The sequence below is a fragment of the Neophocaena asiaeorientalis genome, unplaced genomic scaffold (genome assembly GCF_003031525.2).
Source record: "Neophocaena asiaeorientalis asiaeorientalis breed wild unplaced genomic scaffold, Neophocaena_asiaeorientalis_V1.1 scaffold648, whole genome shotgun sequence".
In the NCBI taxonomy this organism is placed as follows: domain Eukaryota; kingdom Metazoa; phylum Chordata; class Mammalia; order Artiodactyla; family Phocoenidae; genus Neophocaena; species Neophocaena asiaeorientalis.
Window position 1 is genome coordinate 4,662,988 of NW_020172781.1, and position 11,646 is coordinate 4,674,633.

An 11,646-nucleotide genomic window follows, 5' to 3' on the forward strand; every position below is an offset into this window, starting at 1 on the left:
AGCGCCAATTCTGACGTGTCTACTGGAGACAAAAAGAGATTTCAGAAGGAATCTCAAACACGAGAGGGTGGCAGAAAATCCTTATCAGGTTAGGTTGTGTGTCTGCTACAGAACCACACTATTAAAAAAAGCAACAAATCTTCAGCTTTGAAAAAGGAGTTACACTCTACAACTGAGAGCGGGAGGGACAAATCATTGCGGGGGGACTGGAGGAATTGACCCCTGCCATATCCATCATTTCCCATCACATGAAAGACCTGTCCCGACCCTTTTCTCTTTTCTGAAAGGTCTAAAAAGTTCTCCTGAGGAGGCAAAGCACATAAAAGCTGCTCCTAACAATTTTCCTTCCAGGGTGGTCTCCCTTCTTCCCAAGAAGCTCTTGGCTCTGAAGAGGGCCCAGACATTGTGTCTGAATGTTTGGCCAGGCATCTGGGGACTTCAGAGACCCCCACCCTGTGTGGGCATGAGCTCTCTCAAGAGAGATGACCCAGGCTGGATCTCAGAACTTCTACCTCCTGTGGAAACCATTCCTCAAAAGGCCTTCTGAAGTCAGTTGAGCTCAAGAAGGAATTATTTGCCATCTTGGATTGTTAAAATATGAAAGGTGGGACAACCGAAAGCTCTGAAAATCAACAGGAGACATACTCCGGCAAACTTTCTAAAATGGATTTCCTACTTCAGACGCTGACGGACGGTTTAGTAACAGGATAACAATGAAGAAACACTAAAGTGTATGATACGTGAAGGATTATTTTAGAGTAAATTAGAATAATTAACAAAAAAGAGTCCCTTGCAACCAGGAAAATTTATCCATGGCATAATGCCATGCCCAAAAGCTGCATTTAAATGATACTTAAGTGAGCAGTCTGTCAAATTATGTCCAGTATTATAATATTCATTAATTTTGAAAGAAAAACTTCTACTGCTACCCACATTCAAAAACAACAACAACAAAACAAACAAAAAACCAACCCTGTGACGTAAACAGAGACAGTCCCAATGCAATGATTATTTTTGGTTTACCAACCCAAGACTACAACTATAAAGCCAGGTGAAACAAAGGGATAAAAATAGTGTGATTTCCTGGAAATCCCACGATGCAATTTCACTTTGAACTTGCAAGCAAATATCCAGGCATGATCTGCATGCAACTGGGTGGCGTTTTGTTCTAGAACGATGGGCCCCAATTAAAAATAATGAGGCTTGTCTCCAGCCGCCAGACCCAATTAGAGATAATAAGGAGTGATAGTTCCTGAAATAGATTCATTTTTCTCTGATAGATGAATTGGGACAGGGGTCTTGGTCGGGGTCATTGGGATAGGCCTGGCAACAAAACATGGGTCACTCAGGCTTAAGAAGCCCTTACGAATCCAGTTATTAAATAAGGAAGTAGGAATAACACCACAAATCGTTCATTCATCGGCCACTTACACCCCACCACACTCAGATCTACATTGTTAGCCAAACAGGGTGACCATTGATATTAAAAACTTTAAAATAATGACCGTAACCTTTAAATGATTGTTTAAAAAAATACTGGAACGGAAGTGTGGCTGACTTCACGTATGTGTGTGTGTTTATGCATGCGTGTATATGTGCACACACATTTGCCCTTCTTATTTGGAATAACTGTAGACTTGTAGTAAAAGTTGCAGAGACAGTACAGGGAGTTCTTATATAACCTTCGGCTAGTCTCCCTTAATGTTAACATCTTATATAACCTGGCACATTCATCACAACTAACAAATGAAATTACCATTTCTGTCAACTACACTTATTAGTCTGGGACTGGGACAAAAGAGACCAAGATGGTGTGATGGGATTGAAGTAGGGGGACAGGGATACAGCAGGAAGTAATGCAGAAACATATAAATGGCTGGGGCCCTGGGCAACCGGGACAATAATGGGACCACTCACCAGGTGAAAGAGATCACCTGCACAGGTACAGACAGGCAAGCAGGTTGTGCCCAAGGTATCTGATTACCCTCTTCTGGCAAAGGTTGCTGCAAGCTGACAGGACCTCAGCACAGAAATGTTTTCTAGACAGAGGGTTTACCCTGTAATGAAAAATAGTCATCAAGGATGCAAAGGTCTTGTGTAAGCCTTAAAGAAGAGAGAACTAAGCCACTCTCAGGATGGTGCATTTGGAAAGATTCAGTGTGAATCCATCGTCTTCACCCCTGGTTCCCTGAGCAAGATTTTAAACTCTAACAAAATAACAATGTTAACACCTATATAAGAGACATATCAAAAAGGTGTGTTTTGCAAAATATCTTAATCATAAAGAGGAAAAAAAAGTTTTAAAAATAAGTTTGGCAGATGGGATTTTTCCAAAGATGGTCACAAGAGTATCTCCCATTCCACCTGCTCTTCTAGATCTTTCCATTCCTCCATCAAAAGCTAGAGTTTAATTCCTCCCTTGAATCTAGGTGGGCTTGTGACTCACTTGTAACCAACAGAATGTGGCAGAAAGGACACTGTGCGGCTCCAAAGACACAACCGTCATCAGAGCAGCCCGGCTGCCCTGAGGCTGCCACGTTGTGTGGAAGCCCAGCTATGTGGAGAGGCCACCTGCAGCCCGTCTGGTTGGCAGCTCTCATCCTCCAGTCTCCCCAGCCAGGTGCCAGATGCGAGAGTGAACAAGCTTTCAGATAGCTTGAGCCCAGCTATCAAATCACTCCCATCCCAGCCTTCCAGTCTTCCCAGATGAGGACCCGGATATCACGGAGCAAAGACAAGCCCATCCCGCTGTTCCCTACTGGAATTCATCACCCACAGGATTAGTGAGCATAATAAAAGCATGGTTGTTTATGCCACAAAATTTGGGGTGGTTTTTTATTCCCCAGTAGTAACCAAAACAATGAGGCATATACTCTCTTGACTGACATCCATGGACCAAATCCCAAGACTAGCCATTTCTTTCCATCCCCTGTTGACACCTTGATGACACCCAGGCCTGCGGAACTCTCAAAAGCAGAAGACCTTCTAGAACCTTGTTACATAAGGTCCAGGAACTAGCAGCCTCAGCACCATTGGGAGGGCTTAGAACTGTACCATCTCAGGCCCCATCCCAGACTTACTGAATCAGAATCTGCCTTTTGATAAGATCCCCCGGTTAAAATAAAACACTCAGGATTCTGTTTGAGTATTTCAGAATGCATGGCAGACACTGTGCACCAAAGACCAATCAGAGCTCCTTCCTCCCTTGCCTCCTATCTGACAGGATGGAAATGTAAAATGCTGGGTTTTCCAGGCTCCCTTGCAGCTAGGGGAGGCAACACAGCCCATATTTAGCCAAAGAGCTACAAGTGGGAGTGCCTGGGAGAGGCTTTCAAGAAATCTTTTAAAGAAGGAAGAAAGATCCAATATATGTATAGGTCTTTCAACACATCACGAAACATTTTAAAAACACATCTGGTTCTCTGCTTTTCATTGCTGTACAGTATTCCAGGTATAGATCTGCCTTGTTCAACCCATCCATTTCCCTAATGATAGATACTTAGGTCATTTCCAGCTCACCACTCCCTCAAAAACCAGTGTGATGAACATCTCAGATGTGTCCTCTTTTGAACATACACTCAAGTCCTCTCAGGAGTGTATGCCCAGGAGCGAGACTACTGGGTCATAAGGCACATAAGAACATAATTTCATTGCATTCTGCAAAACCCTTTTCTAGAATGATCGTAGAAGTCATTTTGTCCTTCCTTCAATAGTGCATTACGGCTCCTGGTTCTCTGTATCAGAGCCTTTCCTTGGCACTTTCAGGCTTTACAATCTTTGCCAGTCTCGTGGGTATAAAGTGGTATTCCATTGCAGTTTACTTTGTATTACTGATTATTTGTGAAGTTAGAGAGAATGATTAACCACAAATGTTTATTAGCTAGTCAGTTTCACCTTTATGAGCCAGTCAGAGAAACTTTTCTCACATGCATGAGTGCATTTCTGGGTCTCTATTCTTCTTCACTGTTCATGTGTGCTTTCATTATGCCTTAAGAGTGTGGATTAATAATTGATTGGAATTTTCTCAAAATTTAATTTAATTAGTTTAGTTTAGTTAAAATTTAGTTTAATTAAAATTTAGTTTAATTAAGGAGAACTGACATATTTACAATGCTAAATTATCACCTCCAAATCATTAGGGAAATGCAAATCAAAATACAATGAGATATCCCTTCACACCCATTAGGATGGTTATAATTTTTAATTTTTTAAAAAAATACACAAAATAAGTGTTGGTGAAGATGTGGAGAAACTGGAACCCTTGTGCACTGCTGGTAGGACTGTAAAATGGTACAACTGCTATGGCAAACAGTATGGAAGTTCCACAAAATATTAAAAATAGAATTATCATACAAAATTAGAATTCCATACAGAATTGGAATCCAGAATTATCATACAAAAATAGAATTCCATACAGAATTGGAATCCCGCAGTTCCAATTCTGGGTATATATCCCAAAGAATTCAAAGCAAGGACTCAATCAGATATTTGCACACCCATGATCCTAGCAGCATTTTTCAAAACAGACAAAAGGTGGAAGCTGTCTAAATGTTTATTGATGAATGAATGGATAAACAAAAATGTGGTGTGTCTACACACACACACACACACACAGAAGATGATTACTCAGCCTTAACAAGGAAGAAAATGCTGACACATGCTGCAACATGGCTAAAACTGAAAGACATTACACTAAGTGAAATAAGCTAGATACAAAAGCACAAATGAGGCACAGAGTAGAGTCAGATTCATAGAGAGAGAGAAGAATACTTGTGGCCAGACACTGGAGGCAGTTAGTTTCTGATGGATACAGAGTTTCAGTTGGGGAAGACGAAAAGAATTCTGGAGATGAATGGTGGTGATAGTTATACAACAATGTGAATGTACTTAATGCTACAGAACTGTACACTTAAAAATGGTTAAGATGGTAAATTTTGGGCTTCCCTGGTGGCGCAGTGGTTGAGAGTCCGATTATTTATTTTACCACCATAAATAAATTATCTCATGCATGAAAAATTGTCTCTCTCTCCATTTATTCTCATCTTGTTTCTGGATCTTTCAAAGTTTTAAAACTATTCTCCATTAAAGTGTTTTGCAACAATGAACTATCAGATAGAGAAATTAGGGAAATGATCCCATTTACAATAGCATCAAAAATAATAAAATGCTTAGGAATAAATGTAACCAAGTAGGTGAAAGATCTGTACAATGAAAACTACAACACATTGAAATAAATTACACACACAAATAAATAGAAAGATATTTCATGTTCATGGATTAGAAGAATTAATATTGTTAAAATGTCTGTACTACTCAAAGCAAACTACAGATGCAATGCAAAATTCCTATCAAAATTCCAGTGGTTTTTTTTTTTTTTTTAACAGAGATAGGAAAAAAAATCCTGAAATTTGTACAGAACCACAAAAGACCCTCATAGCCAAAATAATATTGAGAAAGACAAGCAAAGCTGGAGGCATCATGCTTCCTGATTTCAAACTATATTACAAAGTCATAGTGGTCAAAACGTGTGGTATCGGCATTAAAACAGACACATAGATCTATGGAACAAATAGAGAGCCCACAAATAAACCCATACATATATGGTCAATTAATTTATAACAAAGGCACCAGGAATATACAGTGGGGAAATGACAATCTCGTCAATAAATGGTGTTGGGAAAACTGGACAGCCATGTGCAAAAGAATGAAACTAGACTCCTATCTTACACCATACAAAAGAAAAATAAATCAACTCAGTATGGATTAACTTAAACATAAGACCTAAAACTGTAAAACTCCTCAAAGAAAACATAGGGGATAAACTCCTTGACACTGGCCTTGGCAATGATGTTTTAGATTTGATACCAAAAGCAGAGCAGCAAAAGCAAAAATAAATAAGTGGGAGTAAAACAAACTAAAAAGCTTCTGCACAGCAAAGAAACCTAGCAAGAAAATGAAAAGGCAACTTACAGAATGGGAGAAAATATTTGCAAACCTCCTAACTGATAAGGGTTCAATATCCAAAATATACAAGGAACTCATACAACTCATAGCAAAAAACAAAAACCCCAATTAAAAAGTGGGCAAAAGACCTGAATAGACATTTTTTCCAAGGAAGACATACAGATGGCCAACAGGTACATGAAAAGATGCTCAACATCATTAATCATCAGGGAAATGCAAATCAAAACCATGATGAGGTATCATCTCACACTTATTAGAATAGCTCTCATCAAAAAGACAAAAGATAACAAATGTTAGCAAGAATGTGTGGAAAAGGGAACCCTTGTGCACTGTTTGTGGGAATGTAAATACACTGATACAGCCACTAGGGAAAACAGTATGGAGATTCCTCAAGAAATTAAAAATAGAACTGTATGACCCAGCAATCCCACTTCTGGTTCTATATCTGAAGGAAACGAAATCACTCTCTTGTTGAGATATCTGCATCCCCTTGTTTATTGAAGCATTATTCCCAATAGCCAAGGTATGGAAACCACCCAAATGTCTGTTGACAGATGAATGGATAAACTCAGCATGGTATATATACACAACGGAGTATTATTCAGCCTCAGAAGGAAATCCTGCCATTTTCGACATCATGGATAAAGCTAGAGGACGTTATGTGAAGTGAAGTATGCCAGACAGAGAAAAACAAATACTACATAGTATCATTTACATGTGAAATCTTTAAAAAAAAGAAAAAAAAAAGAAAAAGACAAACCCAAAGAAACAGAGCGAAAAGTGGTTGCCAGGGGTTGGGGACTGGGGTTAATAGGGCGAGGTTGGGAAAGGGTGCACATTTTCAGCTACAAAATGAACAGTCTGAAGAGCTAATGAAAAACATGGTGACTATAGTTGATAACACTGTCTTATATAATTAAAATTTGCTGAAAGCAGATCTTAAATGTTTTCACATACAAAAAAGGTAAGTATGTGAGGTGATTTGTTAATTACCTTGATGGGGGTGAATCCTTTCACAACATCTATGTTTATCAAATCATCACATTTGTACCCTTTAAATCTTACAATTGTCAATTATACCTCAAAAAAGCTAAAAAAAGTTTTGGATACATCTCATTCTTTTTAGTGGCATATAACATGTGTTTATTGATTGATTGAGGTAAGAACATTTAACATGAGTTTTACCCTCTTAAATTTTTAACTGTGTAACACAGTGTTGTTAAGTGTATTTTACTGGTGTAGTGTTCTACAGACACCTTACCCCATCCTACACCTTTCCAGGCCCCTCTCCCACAAGAAGCCCAATTCTTTCTTGTTATTTTCCAGACCAGAGGAAATCAGGTGGATAAACAAGGTATTGGTGATTTAACAAGTGAATTTTAAAACACCAACAAGGAATGAGATAAGAGCATAAAAGAATGGCTTCACACCACCCTGGACAACCGGAAGGCAGATTATTTGGAAAGAAAAACAGGCAACTAACTGGACCGCTCTTGTACCGAGGATCTTGCCAAGTGTCAGATCCTAGGGAGCTATCCTTTCACCAGAAGACCCTGTCTGAAGGTCTTGGAAAAAAGAAGGAGGAAGCCTGCATTTCCCAATTCTGAGACCTAAAGGTGTGTTTGAATAGTAACAGCTAGTATTTATTTGTCTAAGAGAGGAGAGTAGACATACAGTAGATAATCCAGGAGTGCCTTCTATGTGCTTACGGGATGTAATCAACAACATCCAACTACACGCACATTCCTTCTACCCTCTGCCCTTGGGACCAACAGACCTTGGCTTCCATCTGCTTGTCTGCTCCTTAGACCCAGCTGGGTGGGAAAGAGACCAAGACGGCCAGAATTGGGAGGGACTGCTAACAAGGATTGTTTTCAGCTGATGGGGGTCTCTGTCCTAACTTAAGAGAGGCAATGAGGAGCTCTTAGACCATGCTGTGTCCTATGATCATTGACAGGTGGGTAAGCTCAGTTCAAGTTATTTTGCTTTCTGTCCCCCTTAGTTTTCTCCTGACTGGGACAGTTCTGAGCAGGTAACGAGGGGCAGCTTAGTTAACAGTTATCAGTGTGGCTAAGGGTGAGTCTGCTCTATCGTTCACCATCAATATCGTACGCGTGGAGAGCCTGTAAAGGACTTAAAAGTTACACACACCAAACAGATGAAAACCAATAAACTCAACATCTAGAACAGTGCCGTCAGTAGAACTTCCTATAACGATGGTGATGATCTGGGTCTGCACTGCCCAATATGGTAGCCATCCAGCCCTTGAGATGTGGCTAACGAACAAGCAACAAATTTACATTTTAATTCATTTTAAATAGCCCCATGTGGTTATTGACTACTATATGAGACAGTGAAGGTTTTGTTTTTTTCAATCTGTTCCTTTCCTCCCCAGTCTTACTATAGTCCAATGGTTCTCAGCCAGGGGCAACTTTGCCCCTGAAACCCAGGAGTCATTTATCATTGGAGATATTTTTGGTTTCATCGTGGGGGGTGGGGTGTCACTGGCATCCAGTGGGTAGATACCAGGGTTGCTGCTAAACATCCTACAAAGCCCAGGACAGCTCCACACCCCCAAACAGAGAATCAACAAGCCCAAATGTTAACACCAAGGCTGAGAATCCTTCTCTAGCCTTGTTTATGGTAAGCAAAGCTTTTCATAATTTGTACAACCGTTATATTCATTTTCTTGATTTTTCAAAAAATGTATTAAATTATGGTAAAACACATAAAATTTGTGGGGTAAAACACACAAAATGGCAACTACCATTCTACTTTCTGTCTCTGTGAATTTGACTGTTTCTAGGCCCCTCATATAAGTGGAAAGATGCACTGTTTGTCTTTTTGTGATGGTTTATTTCACTTAGTATAATGTCTTCAAGGTTCATCCATGTTGTAGCATGCGTCAGAATTTCCTTCCTTTTTAAGGCTGAATACTATTAAGTTCTGTTTATCCATTCACCCACTGGTGGACACGTGGGTTGCTTCCACCTCTTGACTCTTTTCCATAACGCCGTGAACATGGATGTGTCATTTACTTGATTTAAAAGAAACTGGGAATGATTTTAAACTTACAGAAAAGTTGCAAAGATTATACAGAGAGCTCTCATCTGCTTCTCACTTAGTTTCCTCCATTACTATTTCATATCACCATGGTACGTTGTCACAACTAAGAAACCAAAGGTGGGACATTTCTATTAACTGCACTCCAGACTTAATTCAGATTTTACCAGTTTTTTTCCACTAATGCCCTCTTCTTCCTCCAGGATCCAACCCAGGACACCACACTGCCTTTAGTCGTCACCCCTACCCGGTCCCTTCTGGGCTGGGAGAGTTTCTTGTTCTTTGTTTTTCATGACCATGACAGTTTTAAAGGGCACGGGTCAGGTATTTTGTAGAATGTGCCTCCATTTGGGTTTATCTGTTATCAGTAGAGCGAAAGTTAGAGATTTAGAAAGAAGACCACAGAGGTGAAGTGCATCTCGTCGCATCCTATCCCATCCCCTCAGGGACTCAGGGGATCCACATGACATCACTGATATTAACTTTTATCACTTGGTTAAGGTTGTATGGGCCAGGCTGCTCCCCTGTAACGTTACTATTTTTCCCTCTCTATACACTGTTATTCGGAGGTGAGTCGTTAAGACCAGCCCAGTGGGGAAGGGGGAAGAAAGGGGAGAGAATTAATAGCCGCCTCCTGGAGGAGAGAGTACGTAAATACATTATTTGGGATCTTCCGTTAAGAATATTTCTCGTTTCTCCCCCATTTATCGATTTTTTTTCAATCATTCATGTCGGTACATGCTCATGGATATTTATTTTACACTTTAGGTTATACTCCAATTTTTTTGTTTGTTTTGGCCGTCCCTCGCTTTTCTAAACAGTATATCAACAACTATGTATCTTGCACTTGATACTTTAACATGTTTCAAACCCGATAGGCTTCTTCCAAGGAATGAGTCTTAGCCTCAATGTTACTGATATCATTGATATTTATGACAATAAAGGCCACATTGATCATTCTGAACAAGGTCCTATCCACCCCAGCGCCTGAGAAACAGAGCTGAGCTAAGAGCCAGTTGCCAAGCTGGCTCTAGAATAATCCTGAGAAGCTTACAAGCGTCGCCTCAAGATGGGGCTGCCAAACCCTTCTGGGAGGGTAATTAATTGGTCCAATAGAGGACATGGTCATTATCACTCAGCTGGCCCATCTCTGTCACAAATCCCTGGGTTCAGGAAAAGCAATAAAACCCGTGTGGGGTGCACATGCCTAAAAGCAAGACAGTTCCTGGAGTCCGACATACACAGTGTTCACTCCTACTTTTGTTTTGAGCTCTGTAACAAACGCTGTTTGGAAACAATACCTAGGATAAACAGTTCATTTGGATATAAGGTTTTGCTTTGTTTTTCAGAAACAAATCCTAAACAGCCAAGAGAATTGCCTTAAACTCTTTTAGGCATTCAGGCTTTTGGGTTTTCTTCTGAGACAACTTATTCTCCTGATTGGAAAGTTATTTCTCACCTTTACATCTGAAATCAAACCAGAGATTTGGAGGGAGAACTTATGTGGTTTTATATAGACATTGCCTATGAATCTTAATTACCACTGAAATGACTACGCTCTGATTTTAAAATGTTGTGAACAGTTATTTTAAGAGTACAAATAGTTTAAAAAGAAAACAGGCTTACTTACCTAGTTCAGAGTCCCAAGAACACACTGGCTGCTCACTTACTGTAACGTGGTCTGGATTCAAGACTGTGTGTACGAGGGTGCCATTTTCACTCTCAACATTAAGTATGTCAAGGGGTTTTCAGTCTGTGGCTCTGCGGGCTGACAGTTTCAAAATCAGGGGCATTGTATCAATCTTTAGGAGTCCTTTTCATTTCTGGTGCAGATTAATTTCTGAAGCAGAGAACCCTCCCTAGCCCCCAGTCCATGTAGCACAGGGTGACTTTCTTCCCCGCAATTAGTGAATAGCAGGTATTGGTTTTGATAACCAGCTCTCTGGGCTGGGCACATCTGCCAAATTCCCACTGCATGTCCCACTATGAAGTTGCTGGCTCTTTACAGGAATTCTCGTGGAATTTACAAGAGTTAAAGCTAAGCACACTGAGAGGATGCTTCTGCATAGACACTTGGTAGGTTTCAGAACACACAGAAGGCACTGCAGAATATGTATGGCACAGGCTAGGTGATGAAACGCGGGCATCCTTAGGGACTGAGCGTCTCAAACAAGTCAGGCGCTAGGACCTCCACCGCATTTCTCCAGGCTGAAGTTGTGGAGGTCTTTTTGTCCGTTACACCCATGCATGTAATCAGCGATTGTTCCTATTGTAAATCCCAGATTCACCATCTGTAGGTTCCAAAGGGCTGGGTGATTGTTAATATCCTGTCCCTATGGGATTAATCTGAAATTTCACACTAAATGATTTTTAAGTGTAATTTGTTACAATGATACAACATTACCATTTCTAAAACAAACAGCCAGGATTGTTACCTTGCAATAAAAAGCAAAAAGTTTGTGTGCTACTGTTTTGCATTCACTTCTCTTTAGACACAAATAGAGGTATGGAAAAAAAACAAAACAACCCAGCCCAGAACCTTGGGAAGGGGTTTTAAGTAAGGGAACACACTGCTTTTTTATTCCTGGTGAACAGGATCTTAACGTGCAGTAGTGATAA

General features: G+C 40.2%; 1 protein-coding gene across 1 annotated transcript in view; it reads right to left on the reverse strand.

The window, feature by feature from the left end:
* MYO1H (myosin IH) overlaps positions 1 to 10,719 on the reverse strand; it is a 100,094-nt gene extending 89,375 nt beyond the window's left edge. Inside the window, exon 1 of the mRNA XM_024741470.1 lies at positions 10,658 to 10,719. The gene's annotated coding sequence lies outside the window, so the exon portion shown is untranslated. The remainder of the gene's footprint in view (positions 1 to 10,657) is intronic.
* Positions 10,720 to 11,646: the final 927 nt, after the last annotated feature.